We start from the raw sequence: 20,367 nt of genomic DNA on the forward strand, positions 1-20,367 counted from the left end.
ACCTCCTTCCTGACAGTAGAAATGAGAACAAGGCATGACCTGTGTGATGGGTGTTCTTAATGATGGACTGCACATTTCTGAGGCATCACTCCTTGAAGATGTCCTGGATACTACGGAGGCTAGTGCCCATGATGGAGCTGACTGAGTTTACAACTCTCTGCAGCTTACTTTGATCCTGTGCAGTAGCTCCCTCACTCCCAGTTAGAATGCTCTCCTTGGTACATCTGTTGAAATTTCTGAGTCTTTGGTGACATACCAAATCTCCTCAAACTCCCAGTGAAGTATATCCACTGGAAGAACATAGCATGGTGTTAGTATTCTTATAGCAGCTGAACATCTCTCAGTGAGTACTAACCCCAGAGTATTATGAGTGACAGAACTTGTCATCAGAACCCATCCAGGCCCATTAGGCAATCCGCTTCGTACCTTAACCTTGTAAGATAGATTGACCCATCTCATGCCAAGGGTAATTTCCAAATTGTTAATAGTGAAGGATTCTACATTCATGATTGGAAAATATTTAAGTTTTATGTTGGCAAAATGGTCACATTGTCTGACACTACTGTCATTTCCCATTTGTTACAACATCAAATAAATTGAGTAAAACTGAATTTGAGCAGTTTACCCCTGTCTTGGGTGGCAGGGTGGAGATACGTCTCTACCAAAGGAGGTGTAAGGCGCTCCTTCCCTCTACTAGCCTGCAGGTCACCCTTGGGCAAGGTGTAGCATCAGATCAGGGTTACGTGAAGGCATGGGAGCAGGTGGTGGATGGTCGTATGAGCAGCTGGTGCAGATCACAAGTCCTGGTTATGCAACCACTGACGCCAGGCAGACAATCTCTGAAGAGTATTGATAATGGCTGGGGTCATTTGTCTTTTAAAGATGCTGCCCAGAAGAAGGCAATGGCAAAGCACCTCTGTAGAAAAATTTGCCAAGAACAATCATGGTCATGGGCCCATGATCGCCCACGTCATAGGATGCGGGACATAATGGAGGTGATGTTGACTCCTGTCTCGGGCAGATCAACCCTAAATGCAGACTTGGTTTTCTTTGCAATTCTGAGTTAATTATCCAAACCACAAAACAGTCATAAAACTACTTAAAATTCTCCATTATTCTTTCTGGAACTCTAGTTTTCAAAATGTATGATTAGTATTTTAATACAAACTTGTAAGTGTTATTGGGTTACACATGCTATAAAACAATATCATCTCTTCATTACAAGCTTTGTTTATATTACTGATTGAAAGAATATTTGATGTGCATGTATTAAAGAGGTCAGGGGAAGATCTAAAGGGGAAAGTCTTTGCAGTCTGGAGTAATATCTCACAGTGCTTGTGGTTGTTTGACATCAATCATCTCAACTCCTGTATGTTGCTGCAGAGGTTTCAGAATCAGGTTTAATATCACCTGCATATGCCATGAAATTTGTTGTTTTGCAGCAGTAGTACACTGCAATACATATTAGTATGTATTTACAATTAGAAGCATATATATAAAATTAAATTAAATCTAAGAATTAGTACAAAAAAGGAAAGGTACGTCGCATCCAGAGTTTCTCCGGTTAGCGGACGATTTCCCTCCACGCCTCTCTGACGTAGTGGGGAATCGCGTACGAAGCAAGTTACAGCAGTGGTTTGCCATTGCCTTCTGCTGGGTGAGTTTCACCAGCTCGTAACCCAGCGCGGATGGAAAGCGTGCAGGGGAGCCAGCTGGATTCGAACTTGGGACCTTTCATCCCGAAGTCCAACACTGATGTTACTACGCCACCAGCCAGGTCCAAAAAAAAGAACAAAAGAAGAGTGAGGTAATGTTCATGGGTTTGTGTCCATTCAGAAATCTGATGGCAGATTTTCATGAAGCTGTTCATGAATCATTGAGTGTGTGTGCCTTCAGGCTTCTGTACCTCCTTCCTGGTGGTAGCACTGAGAAGAGGGCATGTCTTGGGCGATGGGGGTCCTTAATGATGGACGCTTTCGTAGTCAGTGTGAAGCAATACCTAAAATAAATGCTAAATGTGCATAGGCTAACAAATAGCAAGTAATATTACCATCACCCAAATGCAAAGCAATGATTATCTCCCCCCTTTATATTCAATATTGCTGAGTCCCCACCATCAGCATCCTGGCATCACCATGAATCAGAAGGTTAATGGGGCGGGCTAGCATTCAGCTCGTTGCTCGGCGAGGTTTACTCACCTCGGCACTGACCTGAGGCCGTGGCCTGCAACTAACGGGTTCCTGGACCGGCTGCAGTGATGTACTGGCTTCGTGGCCCTGAATTCGCTTTCATGAACTTTAGTTCTGAGTGTCTATTTCTTATTGTTTGCGCAATTTGTTCGCACCTTGGATGTTTGAAGGCCTTTGTTAATGTGTTTTTACTGGCCTTATTAGTCTTTGTGGCTGCCCGTAGGAAGACGAATTTCAAGATTGTATATAGTATACATACCATACTTCGATAATAAATGTACTTTGAACGAATCATAAACTGAGTATTCTGCAGTGAGTTACACGTATGTGGATTTGTTTGATTTTTTTCCAGGATTTGTAAGGCATGAATCAAGAGCTTCATGGCTGTAGCCTGCACTATCAGGCTCCTGGACTGGCTACAGTGCTGAACTTGGCTGTGCGGCTGTGGCCTGCACTGTCAGGCTCCTGGACCTGATGTAGCACCGAACTCTCTTTGCAGCTGTGAACTCACTTTCAGGGACCCTGTAATTCATGCTCTGTGTATTATTTGTTTACTTGCTTTTATCTTCTGTACTGTTTCTTGTTTTTTTGCCATACATTGGGTGTTTGACGGTCTTTGTTGTGTGGGTTTTCTTAGTGGGTTCTATGGTGGTTTTTTTTTGTTTTGTGGCTGCCTGCAAGAAGACGAATCTCAAGGTTGCGTATGGTATACATACTTTGAAAGCGGCATGGCAGCGTAGTGGTTAGCACAACGCTGTACAGTACCAGCGACCCGGGTTCAATTCCCGCTGCTGACCATAAGGAGTTTGTACCTTCCCCCTGTGACCGTGTGGGTTTCCTCCAGGTGCTCCGGTTTCCTCCCACAGTCCAAAGACGTACCGGTTGGCAGGGTAATCAGTCATTGATAGGGTTAAATTGGGAGTTGCTAGGCAGCTCAGCTGGAAGGGCTGGAAGGGCCTATTCTGCACTTTACCTCAGTAAATAAATAAATAAAGTACTTTGGACTTTGAGGAGTGTGGCAGAAACTGTTTGGTTGGTTGAATGAATATGGTTCCAGCAACACTTGAGAGCATCCACAATTACACAATCCTGAATTTCATTCGTTCTCAACTCCAAACATTTACTCATTCCGCGCTAGAGCAACGTGACTACAGTGTTTGCCAGGTACAAACTGCACTCCGGTTACTCACAAGGGCTATTTCGGAAGTAGCTCCCAAACACTAAGAGGAATACCGGAATCAGGAGACTGCTGGCGCTGGGATTGGCAGCACAAACAAAGTATCAGAGGAAGTCAATGGGTTGAACTGTATCTAAGGAGGCAAAGCGATAGTTGTCATTTTGGGCTGGACTCTGTATCAGGAGTCAGGGTCACAACCAGAAAGGTCAACTATCCCTCTACCACCACAGATGCTGCTCAACCCACTGAGTTACTCCAGCTATGGGTTTCTTTGCCGCAACCTGCCGGTTCCCCTCCAAGTCACAGCCCATCCTGACTTGGAAGTGTATCATCTTTCCTTAAATGTATTATTTTCCCCACTCTGACTCCTCATCTTTCTTTTTTCTCCAGTCCCGATGAAGGGTCTCGGCCCGAAACATCGACAATACCCTTTTCCATAAGATGCTGCCAGGCCTGCTGAGCCTCCAGCATTTTGTGTGTGTTGCTCAACCACAAACCACAAACTGTTCCAGCTGCTACCATCTGGGAAATGGTACCGCAGCATAAAAGCCAGGTCCAACAGGCTCCAGAACAGCTTCTTCCACCAGGCCATCAGACTGATTAATTCATGCTGACACGACTATATTTCTATGTTATATTGACTATCCATTGTACATACTATTTATTATAAATTATGATAAATTGCACATTGCACATTTAGGCAGAGATGTAATGTAAAGATTTTTACTCATGCATATGAGGGATGTAAGTAATAAAGTCAATTCAATTCAATTCACTCTTTAGGGTTTCTTGTTAAGTTGATGTAAGAAATTTAGGTTGTATACTGTATACACTCTCTAAACCGTTTAAACACCCGATGACCCTAGGTTACATCTCTGTTGATGTGTCCCAGCATATCCTAGGATGTATCTCAGCCAGCATCGTTCTATAAATGTATTCAAAACTGTTTTAGAGGGAAGAATAGTGAGGGCTAGTAACTAGTAAACAGTGATGTGGCTTGTGCTAATATAGTAACAGAGAACCACAGACAAAGCCCAGATGTAGAAACATAGAATACAGTAGTGATGACGTCCAAGTTTAAGGAGTTTCATTAATTATGTTGAAACGTGCACCTGTTTTTTTAAAATAGAATATTGGATTTACTGTTAGACCTGAGGACAATCATATTACTTTGTAATCAGGACCTAGTTACTTACTTAATTAAGTCTCCCATGGCACTTCTGTCAGTCTTCCTATAGCCACCATTCTGCTATCAAAATGTAGTTTTACTGGTAATCTCATCAACCATGAATGTAAAAGCTGTACCAAATTCATGCTCAGGCTGATTAGCTTTGGCCATTCTCCTGGTGCACACCAGTTTTTTTATAAACATGAGCAAATCTGCTGAAGCTGGAAATCCAGAGCAACACACACACACAAAATTCTGGAGGAACTCAGCAGGCCACCTTGGGAAAAGGGTAAACTGTCGACATTTTGGGCTGAGTCCCTTCATCAGGACTGGAAAGGAGGAGGAGAAGAAGTCAGAGTAAGAGGGTGGGCGGGGGGGGGAAGTGGAGGAAGAAGTACAATTTGGTAGGTAAGAGAGGGAGAGGGTTGAAGCAAAGAGCCAAGAAGTCAATTGGTGAAAAAGATAAAGAGCTGGAGAAGGGGGAATCTGATAGGAGGGGTTAGAAGACCATGGAAGGAAGGGAAGGAGGTGGAGCCACAAAGGGGGCAGGTAATGAGATCGGGTTTTTAATAAATTGCCATTATTTTGAACACCAACTCTGTGTGATCTTTCAGTTTGTTCCTACAACATCGAATCCTTGTGTATGGCTTATAGTTGGACCTGAAATCAAGGCAACATCTGTAACAAAGTTGAACTTTCTGTTTTACATTTTTTTGACAGAACTAGGAACAAGAGAAAAGATAAAATGAGAAATTCTGCAGGTGCTGGAAATCCAAAGCTTGGGAAATCAGCAGCTCAGGCAGCATCTGTGGAAATGAATAAACAGTCGGCGCTTTGGGACGAGATTCTTCTTTAAGACGAGAAAGGAAGGGGGAAGATGCCAGAATAAAAGACTGGGGAGAGGGGAATGAGGACTAGCTAGAAGGTGATAGGTGAAGCCAGGTGGGTGGGAAAGGTAAGAGGCTGAAGAGGGAAGGAACCTGATAGGAAAGTGGACCATTTGACTTCCCAGATTTTTATTTCAACCCTCCTCTTCTCCTGATTTCACCTATCACCTACTACCTTGTACTTCTTCCTTTCCTCTCCCCACCTTCTTACTCTGACTGCAAATCTCCTTTTTCCAGTTCTGATGAAGGGTCTCAGCTCGAAACTTTGACTGTTTAAATCTTTTCCACAGTTGCTGCCTGGCCTGCTCAGTTCCTCCAGCATGTTGTGTGTGTTGCCTTGATTTCTAGCGTCTGCAGATTCTCTCTTGTTCACAATTGTAGTATTCCCATTTATCATGAAAACTATTCATACTTTGAAATATTATGTTTTGATCATTTTTTTGTGCGGGGAGGTGGGATTTGGGGCTTGATGTTTGTGCTTTCTTTTCTTTCTTGGTTTCATGGTTACCCGGAGAACTGAAGAACTTCAGAGTTGTACACTGTACTTTGACAGTAAGAACAGTAAATCTTTGAAACCTTTGAAAATCAGGTGAATTTGTCACCGTGTTGTTGCACCCTCCCAGCCAGTGGTGGTGCTGTACCTCCTCCGGTGGACGACAGGGAGCAATTGCAGCTTAGCAAGTTTACATAAATAATTTTTCATCCTAACTTCCAACATTGAAATTTGTGATCGAGAGGGTGGCAGCGAGTGGGATTTTTTAAAAATAAGATTTCATAACTGAAAATATTAAGAATACTGGTCCACGTAGAAATTTTTTTAAAATGAAATGCACAATCGAAAACCCTGGAGAATGCGTACACATTGCAGTCGGCGTAAATACATTAACAGTTCGAGTAATTTTAATCGACGACTGAGGCCTCGAAGCTGGGTGACGAGAGACCGCCGGCGCCCGGGCTGTGAGGTACTTTAAAATGAAGGTGACATCAATGAGCGCGCGGCTGCGGGCCGGGCAGAGGCCGCCGGGCGCGCGCCCGGGCCTCGCGAGGACGCGCGCGCGCGGGGGTGGCGGGGGGGGGGGGGTGGGGGGGAGGAGGAGGAGGAGGGGGAGGGAGGTGAGAGGTCAGAGGTGAGAGCTCCTCACGATCTGTCATGGCGAATGATGGAGCAGGCATTCTGGCTTTCGTGTGACTCGGAGCTCTGGCTGTAACGAGCGGATCGCCGAGCTCCAGGCGGCAGGACACCGGTGAGTCCCAACCCAAACTGCAGGATCCGGGCGGGGGAGGAGGAGGCTTCTTGACCGATAGCTCTTCCGATACGGGAGTTCTTTTTAATGACGGGAGCCACGTTATTTGCAGTGTTTTGGTCGCTAGTTTTCAGGATAACAATACTCTGTATTGAATCCAAAGGGATTCCCCTGCGCGGAGTTTACAAGCACTTTAAATGTAAGTAGATCTTTTGTGTAATGTTGGGATATTTTTCTCACTGTACACTATTGTGTACTGAACTGTAATAAAACAATCTTTCTACAGTAAGAACCTAGATCCTCTACTCGCTTGACGATTTATAGTGTGCCTGTCTTGTTTACAGTTTTTATCCTTTCAACATCTGGCTCTTTCAATTGTTTTTAAAAATTATTTTGCTTCACTGTTTTTATTCCTGAAATCGTGTTCGCCATCAACAAGATACAGGGCAGAATAAAAGTTAAATATCTCGATGTCTTGTGCGGAGTTGCGATTTTTCTGAATATTCCGCACAACGATGCTAAAGAATACCCGAAAGGTTACATGGTCTGTTGCATATTTTTAATTAACATTTGGCTCCGTTTCAAGAGATTACACGTTTGAAGCAAAATGGGTGATGGGACACGAAATGAATGAGGCTAGATTAAAATACGAAGTGTTGAAATCCATTGTGGTTGATGGAGTATCCTTCCCCCTTTCCTCATAAATGGAAAAAGCTGTAGCAGAGTTTCAGATCTTTGAGATACAATTCTTTAGATCTGCAGTGTGCAATATTTGAGTAGGTTGGTTCTATCACTCGTATAAAATCACTGTGTTGTTTCAGACCATTTTAAAAGCAATCATGAATACTCATTAAAGTTAGCTCTTGAGTACACAAAAAGCATCTTTAATTTAAATACTTGGATTTCTTTCATATTACTTAAGTTTAATAACTGCTTTCACAATTATTTCTATGATGTTACTAATCCATTTAAAGCCAGTTGCCATCTCAATTACAATAATTAAGTAATTATACAAATTCTGATTTGGAGACTCATCTAAGTACTTCAGTTAACTTTATATTACATAAAATAAGTTGATTTTAGTTTTTCTCCTTGAGTTTTGTAAGAATGTTCAAACCCTTCATTCATAAGTAGGTTGAAATTGGGTCTTATCGTTTTGCAATAAAACAGTACATTGAATTGGACTAGATATTGACTAAATCTAATCGCTTTTATACTCAAAATGAAGTTAGAATATTTAAACAATAAAACACAAAAAAGTCTCCTTCAGTATATTTGAAGGAATAAATATTTTAGTAGTTGTTCTCAAATAACTAGCGATGGGAGAGAATGATGGCTTTATGTTAAGTTAAATAATTACAGTATGGATTCTGGTTGGAAAGAGCAAAAGGGAAGTTAATATTAAGGTGTCAGAACTTTGTGTTTAATGTTGATAACCTACAGGAATGTGGAGAAAAGAGAACAAATGTGAGTGCTTTCATGGTCAGGCTACCAAATAATTAACTAATTTGAAATGAATGGCTAATAACTCCTTTTTGCCTACTGCACTGGGTCATTTCCAAATGAGGATTGTTAGATGATTGAAATCTTTCTCTATCTGCCTTGCAGCTTGACAAGTTAGGGAGGCACGTGGAGTGGTCTGGATCGGGTGACAGGGTTTGGATGTATTGCTCCGTGGAGTCACAGATGTCAAAAGCTAATGCATAAGAATAAACATAAATTAGACACGAGATTCTGCAGATGCTGGAAATCCAGAGTGAGAAATGCAAAATGCTGGAGGAACTCAGCAGGGCAGACAGCATCTATGCAAAGATGACATTTTGGGCTGAGACACTTCATCAGGACTCATGAAAGGTCCCAAACATAATTTGGACAATCCTTAAATTATATTTGACCAATGTGAATCTTAACTTCTGATTTTCAATACACTTGCTGTAATTTAAAACAGAATTCTGGACAAACAAATTGTGCTGGAGTTGGTTTCTAAGATGTTGTACCCTGTACACCTGAATAACACAGTTTAAAACACATGTGTAAGGGCATTGATTAATATTTTGTTGGAAGATAGTCAAAATTTAAAGTAAGTTTATTATCAGAGTACATATATGTCACTATATACAACCTTGAGATTCATTTTCATACTCAATAAATCCAATAACCATAAAAGAATCAATATTTCCATTTAATATCAGAGAATGTATACAATATACAACCTGAAATACTTGTTCGGGCATCCACAAAAACAGAAGAGTGCCCCAAAGAATGAGTGACAGTAAAAACATTAAAGCCCAAAGCCCCCTACTCCCCCCCTCCCATGCACAAGCTGCAGCAAAGCATCAACCCTCTCTCCCTACTTATTTCAGCTAAAAAAAGAAAGCATCAGCACCCACCAATCAAGCAATAGTAAAGTCGTCAAGAAAAACCATGATCTGCAGTACAACACAAACTAGTCATTCACCCAACAATTCAACATACCACAGACTCTCCCTAATAAAGGGACAGAGAAGTATCACACGTTGAGAGGGAAAACCGACAAAACAAAAAAAATAGTTATTGGATTTATTGCATATCCACAAGAAAATGAATTAGTCAAGTCTAATGAGTATGTGTATATATATATTGTCAAATTGCTAACATTTAGCTCATAAGATTACTGAAAAAGTTCTGGAATTAATTTCTTAAATACCTCCTCTACAACTGTCTCCTCAAAATATTCCTCTTTCAGATGACTTTTGGTCATCTATCTTAGTATTTCTTTAAGCGTTAGGATTTTTGTTTGATTAGTATTACATAAATGTTAATGGGATGTTTTACTCTGTTAAAAGTGCAATCTAAATGCCATTATGTAGAAGTTGCTATGTTTTATCAGCAAAATATCAGGTGTTTTTGATGAGTCAGAGGCAAACGAAGAAGTAGTAGATTTGGGCTGGAGCTTTTGCACACAGGGAGTTCCTAGTTTGTTCTTTTCTGTCAGAAATAGCATTGAATAATGATATGGAAATTGCTTTAAATAGATTTGCTGTGAAAATCAGAAAATATCTGTCAGTTGTTCTGTGTAGTTGCATGTAGTCAGTGAAATATATCTTCTGTTTAGATAGTGTTGTGTTAGAAAAGTTGGGTTCTATTCTTGGTAATAAGTTAGCATTTGGGGATATCAAAGTGGATTCTTCAGGACAAAAAATTGATTAAAACCCCTTTGGAAAGTTTTAGAGACAATTTAATTCATTAGTATCTTTCTCCTGATTAAAGTAATTCACAAACAAATAATATTGTGGATTCTGGTTAATTGGGCTATCAGTTAATCGGGGCAGCTGCTTATTTGGGACAACTCTTAAAGATCAAAATCTAATTGAGAAAATAGCTGGAAATTCCTTTATTTATTTGGAACATTATGTGGCTTAATTGGGGCAGGAGACTGTTGTTGAACAGTTTTTAACTAGCATCAGTTGGGTGCACTTGTATGGCTGTTAAACACAATACTGTGCTTTGACCAAACAGTTTTAAAATAGCATCAGTTGCATATGTTTGTGTTCAAAAAGCAGCAAATGTTGTCACTGGTAATTGGCAAGAGATAAGCAGCAAGACAATTCAGAACTGTTTTACTCACTGTGGTTTCAAGAATTCAGGCTTGGAGATGGCAGAAATAGCTGGGAGTGAAAATGAGTAATTTCACTACTTCATTATATATTAGAAACTATGAAGAATTTGAAGGTATTGATAGCTGTCTTGAATGTTACAATGAAAATGAAGATTTGAAGGATGTGGTTGTTGACAACATTGTATGAAGGCAGTCCATTAGCTTTAATAGGTGTCTATGCTGATTTTATTCATTTACAGTCAAAAGACAATGTGGATGAATTCCTCTGTCCATAAGTATGAGGAACTAATACAGTTTTATAGTACTGTAGTATTATCACTAGTGTTCTAGTTTGTTCTGTAATTTATTTAAATACACAATTTCTTACTCAGTTTGACTTTTTTTTCCCAATACCTTTTTAACTATTTTCCAGAAACTTCGGCTCATTGGGGCAGCTTCTTAATTGGGCCAAAATGTACTAGTCCTGAGGTGTCCCAATAAACTGGAATCCACTGTTCATGTAAAAGAATGTATGTATGGATGCACAGTACAGAATATACAGGTTAAGCATCAGAGCCACTTTATGAAGGAGAATCAAGAGTGGTGTGAATAAAGTAGTTACAAGGAAATTGGCCTATTTTTGTGTTCTAAGACACATCTTGTAGTTTTGCAGTGTGTTTAAGTTTGGAAAGTTGCAGACTGTGGTCTGGCAGTGCCAGCCTTCTTGTATCTGTTAGCATCACAATAATATAGTTTTGCTTTGGATTTGTTACTGATTTGGTCTATGCAAAGAAGTGCAGACCTCTGCTAATGTCATAACCACTGCAAGCATTGATTTTTCTGATTATTATTTCACTTTGTGTGTGAAAATTGCTGTCATTTTTTTCTCCCCCATTTTACATTCAAAGTAGTCACTATTGTCATTTATTTGTTGTGGGATACCTGTCTTGAAGTCTGGATAAATTTTTTTTTTTTTTTACAATTTCTGCAGTCTACATTTTTTAATATAAGAAATAGGAGCATTGAGCCTGCTTTCTCTGGGAAAAGAATTTTCTCCTGTAACTGGAGGCTGTGTTCCTACCAGTGGAAACAACTTTCCTGCTTCTGTCTCATCTATTCCTTTCATAATTTTATGTCTTTCTGTAAGAAACCCATTCATTCTGAATTACAGTGAGTAGGGGCCCAGACAGCTCAATCTCTCCTCATAGGCTTTGCCTCCTCATCTGTAGAATCAACCTGCTGAATTTCTGCACTGCCCCTGAAGCTTTTGTCTTTCCTCAAGTAAGGAGACTGGAACTCATGCAGTACTCGAGGTGTGGTGTCACCCGTACATTGCACAGTTGCAGCATGACCTCCCTGCTCTTAAATTCAGTCCCTATGTATCATTGTGGGTTATAAATACAAATATGGGCAATCATGCTTTTTATGTTTTGAACCTCCATAAAGTTTATCATACTGTAACATCTCAGAAAGTGAAATGCTATAATTTTGATGCTTTGAATAATACCCAGATTTAACTCATTAAAATGTCACCTATTGCATTCATTAGATGGCCTGCTATCATATCGTTCCTTTGGATATTCCCTGCTGCCTGATAAATGGATGTAATTCTGTGGTTAATTTTGGGTATCGAGATAATTCTGGGGTGAATGCTGAGCACTCACAATGAAGTTTGACCTACTTATCGTTTCTTTCCATTGGCTCTTCTCACTTTGCAAAATATAAATGATCATATACCGTTAGTGTTGCAGATGAAACCCACAACAGTGCCACAACAATTACTGTAAAGACATTTGACCAAGTAAGTGACAACTGATTTCTGAATGGATACTGAACCCATGAATACTAGCTTAACCCATGAATACTAGCTTATTACTTTTTAAAATTATTATTTCTGCACTTATTTAACTTAACTATTTAATATATATATATATTCTGTAATTCATGTTTCTTTTCTATTATGTATTGTACTGCTGCCACAAAGACCAACAAATTTCATGACATGCTACTGATATTAAGCCTTTTTCTGATTCTGTATAGCACCTACAAATGCAGAAGTAGCTTAAAATATTGGTACACTATTCCAGCTGGGCTTAAAATCTAGATTTGAACCTACAAAATTTCCAGCTGAACTATTAGGTAATTAATATGATGACTTTCGTATCATTGGATCAAAATTACACCGAATTCATATCTTGAAGTGTACGAAAATATACAAAAGGATCAAAAATGCAGCATGAGATATTACCTCTTCCTCTGGAAGTTACACCCAAATATTGATAACTAATTGACAAGCTTCTGGCTCATATTGTTAAGTGACAATTAGATGCTTCCTAACTATTATTCTTAAAGACCATTTAGGTCAAGAACCTGGAAGGGAAGTATTGAACTTCCTCCTTGAGAATGCTAACAGTGATGGTGGTGTCTGAAAAGAGGATCTGTCCAAGTTGCATGCCATCTTGGACGATGTCTCCCATCCACTACATAATGTACTGGTTGGGCACAGGAGTACATTCAGCCAGAGACTCATTCCATCGAGATGCAACACAGAGCGTCATAGGAAGTCATTTCTGCCTGTGGCTATCAAACTTTACAACTCCTCCCTTGGAGGGTCAGACACCCTGAGCCAATAGGCTGGTCCTGGACTTATTTCCATCTGGCATAATTTACATATTATTTAATTATTTATGGTTTTATATTGCTATATTTATACTCTATTCTTGATTGGTGCAACTGTAACAAAACCCAGTTTCCCTTGGGATCAATAAAGTATATCTATCTAACTCTTTTTAAAGTAATGATTTTTTTAAACTCTTGAAAAATCTTCAAAGTTCCTTCCCCCGTGCAGTTAATCTGATCACCATTCTAACATATTAACTTGGTCACTGTAAACACTTTAAAATACCTTCTATAATGCTGTTTATATTGTAAATGCATGTTGGTATTTATGCACATTTTATTCCATATCCATTCTATAACCAAAACCTATATTAAAAAAAATTCTTTCTAATTGAATTTTTTTTTTGTTGCATGTTGTGCCAACACACCACAGTGAATTCCCAATATATGTAAATGTATACGGCAAATAAAGTTGATCCTTGATCCCTGGAGTTGAAGCAGATTGAGTATATGCAGGTTATCCTGAATTGTGGAGGTTCAACGTTTCAGATCTGTGTTTGGTAGAATGTGAGTGGGAGAGTGATGGAGGTTTGGAAAGCAGGTAGAAAGAAGAAAGCCTTTCTCTTTAGTCATGATACTCCAATTATTTTGAATATAGTGTGAACTTGATGGATCAGTCCTTGCTTTATTATCAGAGTATTGTGAGCAGTTTTGGGTCCCTTATCTTAGAAAGGATGTGCTGAAACTGGAGAGGGTTCAGAGAAGGTTCATGAAAATGAGTTGGAGATTGAAAGGCTTGTCATATGAGGTTCATTTGGCTCTGAGCCTCTACTCGCTGCAATTCAGAAGAATGAGGGGTAATGTCATTGAAACTGATGGAATGTTGAAAGGATTCAGTGGAGGGGATGTGGACAGGATGTTTCCTGTGGTTGGGGAGACTAAGACCAGAGGACACAGCCTCAGAACAGAGATGAAGAGAAAGTTCTTTAGCCAAAGAGTGGTGAATCTGTGGGAATTTGTTGCCATAGGCAGCTGTGGGGTGCCAAGTCTTAAAGCAGAGGTTGATGGATTCTTGATTAGTTGGAGCATGAAGGGATATGGGGAGAAAGTAGGAGATTGGGACTGAGAAGAAAATGGATCAGCCATGATGAAATGGTGGAGCAGTTTTGATGGGCCAAGTGGCCGAATTCTGCTCCTATATCTTATGGTCTTTATTTAATAGACACATTCTTTGGACAGTAACGGGTTGCTATGGATATTGAAAATCTGAAATAAAAACAGAAAATACTGGGAAAATACCAGAAGGTAAGGTGGGATCTGTGAAGACAGATAATGTTAACATTTCAAATCAATGGCTTTTCATCAGAAATGCTGCAAAGTGTGCTTGCCTATCCTTTTAATCCATTAGAAAGCATGGAAAGTAGAGGCAGGGGTAGAGCATTCATTATTTAATACAATTGTGGCTAATTCTCTGTCTCAATACCATACTGCTCACTTTCTAAACTCTTGCCTTTTGTATTTGAAAACGTATGTTAAATGTATTCAAGCAAATAATTTGACAGGACTAACTGAAAGAAGAGATAGTAAGACTTCTTTCAGTTAGTCCTGACGAAGGGTCTCGGCCCGAAACGTCGACTGTACCTCTTCCTATAGATGCTGCCTGGCCTGTTGTGTTCACCAGCAATTTTTAATGTGTGTTGCTTGAAATTCTAGCATCTGCAGATTTCCTTGTGTTTGTGTTAAATGTATTCAGTGTCTAGGCTTCTGTGGCCCTATATGGTAGAAGATCTCTTCACCTCAGTACTCAATGACTTATCATTTTTCCTGTTCTGGACTCCTCTGTCAGGGAAAATCTCCTTCTGTATCCGTCCGGACGAGTCCTGTCAGAATTTTGTATGTTTCACGTAATTAGTACAGCACAAAGGAGGCTATTTGGCCCTGCAGGAGCATGTACTTGTTCTCTATCTGCATTGTATTCTGTGATGCACGTTTATTGTGGTAACTAATCACATTAGTGGGGGTGTGGTTAAAGCAAAAGGAGTAAGTTACGTATTCTTGCTTATTTGTAGCTTGGGACTGGCGGAGCTCATATCTTCGCTGTCCACTTAATATTGCTGAATAATGTTGAGTTTACATTTAGATTTGCTTAACTTCATTGTTTTAAGATTGTATGTTTGTTAATTACTAATAAAGGATCAAAATAAAGTATTTGCACTGTTTGGGACAATCATTTCATTGGAGCTGAAAGTGCATAATGCAAGTTTAACAACCCTTTGGTGGTCGCAGGCTCGCAGCAATTGTTTTGTTTTCATTTTGGATTAGTTTTACCGCTATAGGCCCATTGTGTCCATACAGGTTCTCTACAGAGCATCTTAGTAGTTCCCAGCAACTTCATCTTAGCTCTGCACTTTATTCACTTCTCTTTTGAAATAATAGTCTGTCTTTGTGTTAGATCTGTAATCTCTTATATTTATTTATTTTCATCAGGAGTTCGCGACCTTTTTTATGCCATGGAGCCTTACCATTAGCCAATCTACATTATACTATTTACTGACCTACATGGGTCTTTACACCATGTATTGGTCCACTCACATAACTTTACTAAATTTCTTTGAAGTCTCTTTTATCCTCCTCACAATTTCCAATTCATTTAAGTTTTATATCATTGTCTTGGAAAATGAAGTACTTGATTTCTTCGTCCAGATTATTGATATCTATTGTGATCAGCTGGGGCTCACCAAATTCTGATTACTTGTAGTACCCTCGAGTCACTGAGAAAGCCTCACTTATAACTTCTGTTTCCTGTCATTTATCCCTAGTTCCATGTGTTTTAAATTGCATGCTAATTTCTTGGGTGATATTTTATCAAAATCCCAATGCAAAATTGTGGGATTGAAAGGCTTGTCATGAGAGGAGCATTTGATGGTTCTGGGCTTTTGCTCACGAGAGTTCAGAAGAATGAGGGGTGATCTCATTGAAACCTATTGAATGTTGAAAGGCCTCGACAGAGTGGATGTGGAAGAGATGTTTCCTCTGATGGGGGAGTCTAAGACCAGAGGACACAGCCTCAGAATAGCGGGATGTCCTTTCAGAACGGAGATGAGGAGGAATTTCTTTAGCCAGACAGTGTTGAATCTGTGGAATTTGTTGCCACAGGCAGCTGTGGAGGCCAGGTCATTGGGTATATTTAAGGCAGAGGTTGATAGATTCTTGATTAGTTAGGGCATGAAGCGATACGAGGAGAAGGCAGGAGAATGAGGCTGAGTGGGAAAATGGATCAGCCATGATGAAATGGCGGAGCAGACACGAATCAGAATCAAAATCACATCATCATTTGTTAACTTAGCAGCAGCAGTTTTAAAAAAACCTAATGAATAAGTAAATCAATTGTGTACTGAATAGATTTTAAAAATGTGCAAAAACAAATACTGTATATTTAAAAAAAAAAGTGAGGTAGTGTTCAAAGCTTCAATGTCTAATTTAGGAATGGGATGGCAGAGGGGAAGAAGCTGTTCCTGAATCGCTGAGTGTGTGCCTTCAGGCTTCTGTACCTCCTACCTGATGGTAACAGTGAGAAAAGGGCATGTCCTGGGTGCTGGGGGTCCTTAATAATGGTTGCTGTCTTTCTGTGACATTGCTCCCTAAAGATGTCCTGGGTACGTTGTAGGCTAGTGCCCAAGATGGAGCTGACTAGATTTACAACCTTCTGCAGCTTCTTTCGGTCCTGTGCAGTAGCCCCTCCATACCAGACAGTGATGTAGCCCATCAGAATGCTCTCCACAGTACAACTATAGAAGTTTTTGAGTGTATTTGTTGACAGGCCAAATCTCTTCGAACTCCTAATAAAGTATAGCCGCTGTCTTGCCGCCTTTATGACTACATCAATATGTTGGGACCAGGTTAGACTCTCAGAGATCTTGACACCCAGGAACTTGAAGCTGCTCACTCTCTCCACTCCTGATCCCTCTATGAGGATTGGTTTGTGTTCCTTTGTCTTACCCTTCCTGAAGTCCACAATCAGCTCTTTCATCTTACTGACCTAAGCCAATTGAGCCAAATGGCCTAATTCTGCTCCTATATCTTATGGTCTTACAATTTTCACTGGCTCTTCCTTATCCAGCCTATCAGTTATATTCTTGAACTACTGTATGTTTATCCCATATATTTTCCCTTTCCTGAATCTCATGTTGATTTAGTCTTCTCTTTTTCATTTGAAAAAAATGTCCTGCTATCACATCTTTATGCTTTATCCTAGTATTTTTCCTTCTACCAATGTGGGCTAGCCAGTCTGTGTATTCCTGTTGTTTTTTCCCCTTTCTTTTTAAACAATGGAGTTACATTTGCCATTTCCAAACTTCAGGAACCATACCACAATTAAAGAATTGTGGTTAAGCTAAATTGATCTAAGTTGAGCCAAAGATTTGCATCTTACACTGTCAATGTGTAATATATTTCCTTCTGCCCACACACCTAAATTTAATGGCTTGGTGTTTTATTTTGTGATGTGAAGAATCTGGAGATTGACTCTTGAGTGGTGGAGATGAGTCTCTACCAAAGGAGGTGTAAAGCACGCATTCCCTGTGCTAACCTACAGGTCACCCTTGGGCAAGATGTTCTACCTGTTTAGCCCCTGATCAGGGTAACATGAAGCCATGGTGAGCAGTTGGTGCACATCACAAGTCCTGGTTAGGCAACCACTGATGCCAGGCAGACAATCTCTGAAAGAGTGTTGATAATGGCTGGGGCCACCTGTCTTGTGAAAGTACTGGCCAGAAGAAGACAATGGCAAGCCACTTCTGTAGGAAAAATTTGCCAAGAATAGTCATGGTCTTGGAAAGACAACAGTCACCCACATCATACGACACGGCACATAACGAGCGAACGTGGAATTGACTGAAATTAAGATAATGATAATGACAGCATCAGCAGTAAGGACAATGAGAGTTTGAGAGCAAGACCAGTTAATACAAAAACAATGGATCATGTATTATAAAATTCATTTTTTATTAATTAACGCAAACATTTAAAATATAAGTATCAGCATAAAACAATACATTTCAGAGTGACAGTGTATTTATTGAGAGTATCCTTGGGACAAGAATCAATATACCGACAGTGCAGTGTAGGGAAGTGTATGGTCATGCACTGTCGAAGAAGGGATAAAGGTGTAGACTATTTTCTGAACGAGAGCAAATTCAGAAATCAGAGTTGCAAAGGCACTTGAAGTGGGGGGGGATCTTATTGAAACCTAGAGTGAACATGAGAGGCTGTTTCCAATAGTGGGAGAGCGTAGGACCAGAGGGCACAATCTCACAATAGAAGAGTGTCCCTTGAGAACAGAAACGAGTAGGAGATTTTTTTTCATCCAGAGGATGGTGAATCTGTGGAATTCCTTGGCACAGACGGCTGTGTTTGTTGGCCAAGTCATTGGGTATATTTAAAGAGGAGGTCAAATGTTACAGGCGGAAGGCAGGAGAATGGGGTTGTGAGGCCTTGATAAAATGGTGGAGCAAAATTGAAGGGCCAAATGGCTTCATTCAGCTCTTATATCTCATGGTCATAAGTTAGCCAAGGGTGCAGTTAAACATGTGAATAACAGCAATGTTTTGAATTGGCATTATGAGGTAGCACCTGACCACAAAGCCAAACTTGATCTTCTAATTTATAGTTCAAGCAATCATTGTGGATTTTATACAAGGAATCCTTGCTGTATAAACCACAAATTATTAAACACTAAACAAAGATGATCCATTCATTTTTAATATTATACCTGTTAGCTTTCAAATTTACATTAGATTGAAAATAGAGCCTTTAATTTCCTCGGAATGAGCATGGGTGAATTTTAAATTCCCATTGTAGAAAAGCAGGACAACAGATGCCTTTGAATCAATAAGATCAGCAGCTCACTAACATAAAGGTTTATTTTAACAATCAGAAGAACTAAGCCTTTTGATTACTATCATTGACTAAGTAACTTTCTATGGACTAGTGCAGTTATTTAGCTGGTGTGGACCAAAGGAATTAGTTCAGAGGCAGAAATGTTCCTACGTCAATGAAGCGGGAAGATCTAGGTTAATCCCACAATGTCCTGTGTGAAAATTTCATCAGAAGCAAAATGTTACCCTACAGCATAGAAAAATAGTACATCTTTCCGAAAAGGAATTTGTTTGGTGATTGAGATGATGTTGAGGAGCAGTAGGAGCAGCTTTGCTCCAATGAAAGCGGTAAATAAAATCAGTACCTGCCACACCAAAAACGAAAGTTTGATTTGAGCTTGGATTTCTTTAATGTAGTAAAATGCCCAAAGGTGTATAGGAGGGATTTTAGCTTTCTTAAAAGAAAGGAGTTAAAAGTTTAACTTGAATGTAAACTGCCTGGTTCATCATACAGTGGCTATCCATACTGTTGAAAGAACAAGTTTGTGAACCCTTTGCAATTGCCTGGCTTTCTGCATTAATTACTCATAAAATGTGAACACTGCCTGGCCTGCCGAGTTCCTCCAGCTCTTTGTGTTTATTACAAGTTAGAAACTGTTCGGCAACAATCTCCTGCCCCAATTAAGCAATATAGGGTCCCAAATAAACTAAGAGAATCCTAGCTATTTTATTGATCAGTTTTTGTTCTTTAAGAGTTGTCCCAAATGAGTGGGTACACCATTTAACTGATGGACCAAACTAACTGGAATCCACTGCATTATCATATAAAATTCAGTCCAAGCCCTACTTTGTATTGTTAACCTGGCAATAAATATCAGTGCTCCAGTATTTCATGAATTTTTTAAAAACTGCATTTTTCTTACATGCATTGGTACAACTGAATTTAAAACTAAAAACTGGTACTAAAGAAAAGGTACATATTGGTCGTGTGATCTGGATACTGATGAAAGACTATTTCATTAAACTGAAAATGTGTGCAGTTGGTATCTTACTTTATTCCTCACAACTGCAATATTAGTTATATCAGATTAAAGGTAAAATATAAAAAGTATTCAGTGAATGTTTATATTTACATCAATGAGTTGTTTAGAGCACTAGTACCCCTGTAATATCACAAGAAAATAGGAAGAACACGAAAACTACTAGGTAGTTGGTATAACATTTTACTGAATATATTTTTCTGCAGAATTTTAATTAAATAAATTCTGCATTGGGACACTATTAATAAGTTGTGCATATGTTACATTCTTGGTAAACTACCAGGGATGTTCAAGTAAACACGAGGAATTCTGCAGGTGCTGGAATTTCAAGCAACACACATCAAAGTTGCTGGTGAACGCAGCAGGCCAGGCAGCATCTCTAGGAGGTACAGTCGATGTTTCGGGCCGAGACCCTTCGTCAGGACTAACTGAAAGAAGAGCTAGTAAGAGATTTGAAAGTGGGAGGGGAGGGGGAGATCCAAAATGATAGGAGAAGACAGGAGGGGGAGGGATGGAGCCAAGAGCTGGACAGTTGATTGGCAAAAGGGATATGAGAGGATCATGGGACAGGAGGTCCAGGGAGAAAGAAA

General features: G+C 39.7%; 1 protein-coding gene across 6 annotated transcripts in view; it reads left to right on the top strand.

Moving 5' to 3' along the window:
• The first annotated feature begins 6,541 nt into the window (after nucleotides 1–6,541).
• LOC134338189 (homeobox-containing protein 1-like) overlaps nucleotides 6,542–20,367 on the top strand; it is a 73,903-nt gene continuing 60,077 nt past the window's right edge. For all 6 annotated transcript variants that reach the window (XR_010016164.1, XM_063033831.1, XM_063033832.1 and 3 more), the window contains exon 1: nucleotides 6,542–6,665. The gene's annotated coding sequence lies outside the window, so the exon portion shown is untranslated. The remainder of the gene's footprint in view (nucleotides 6,666–20,367) is intronic.

This window comes from Mobula hypostoma, chromosome 26 (assembly GCF_963921235.1).
Source record: "Mobula hypostoma chromosome 26, sMobHyp1.1, whole genome shotgun sequence".
NCBI classification, from domain to species: domain Eukaryota; kingdom Metazoa; phylum Chordata; class Chondrichthyes; order Myliobatiformes; family Myliobatidae; genus Mobula; species Mobula hypostoma.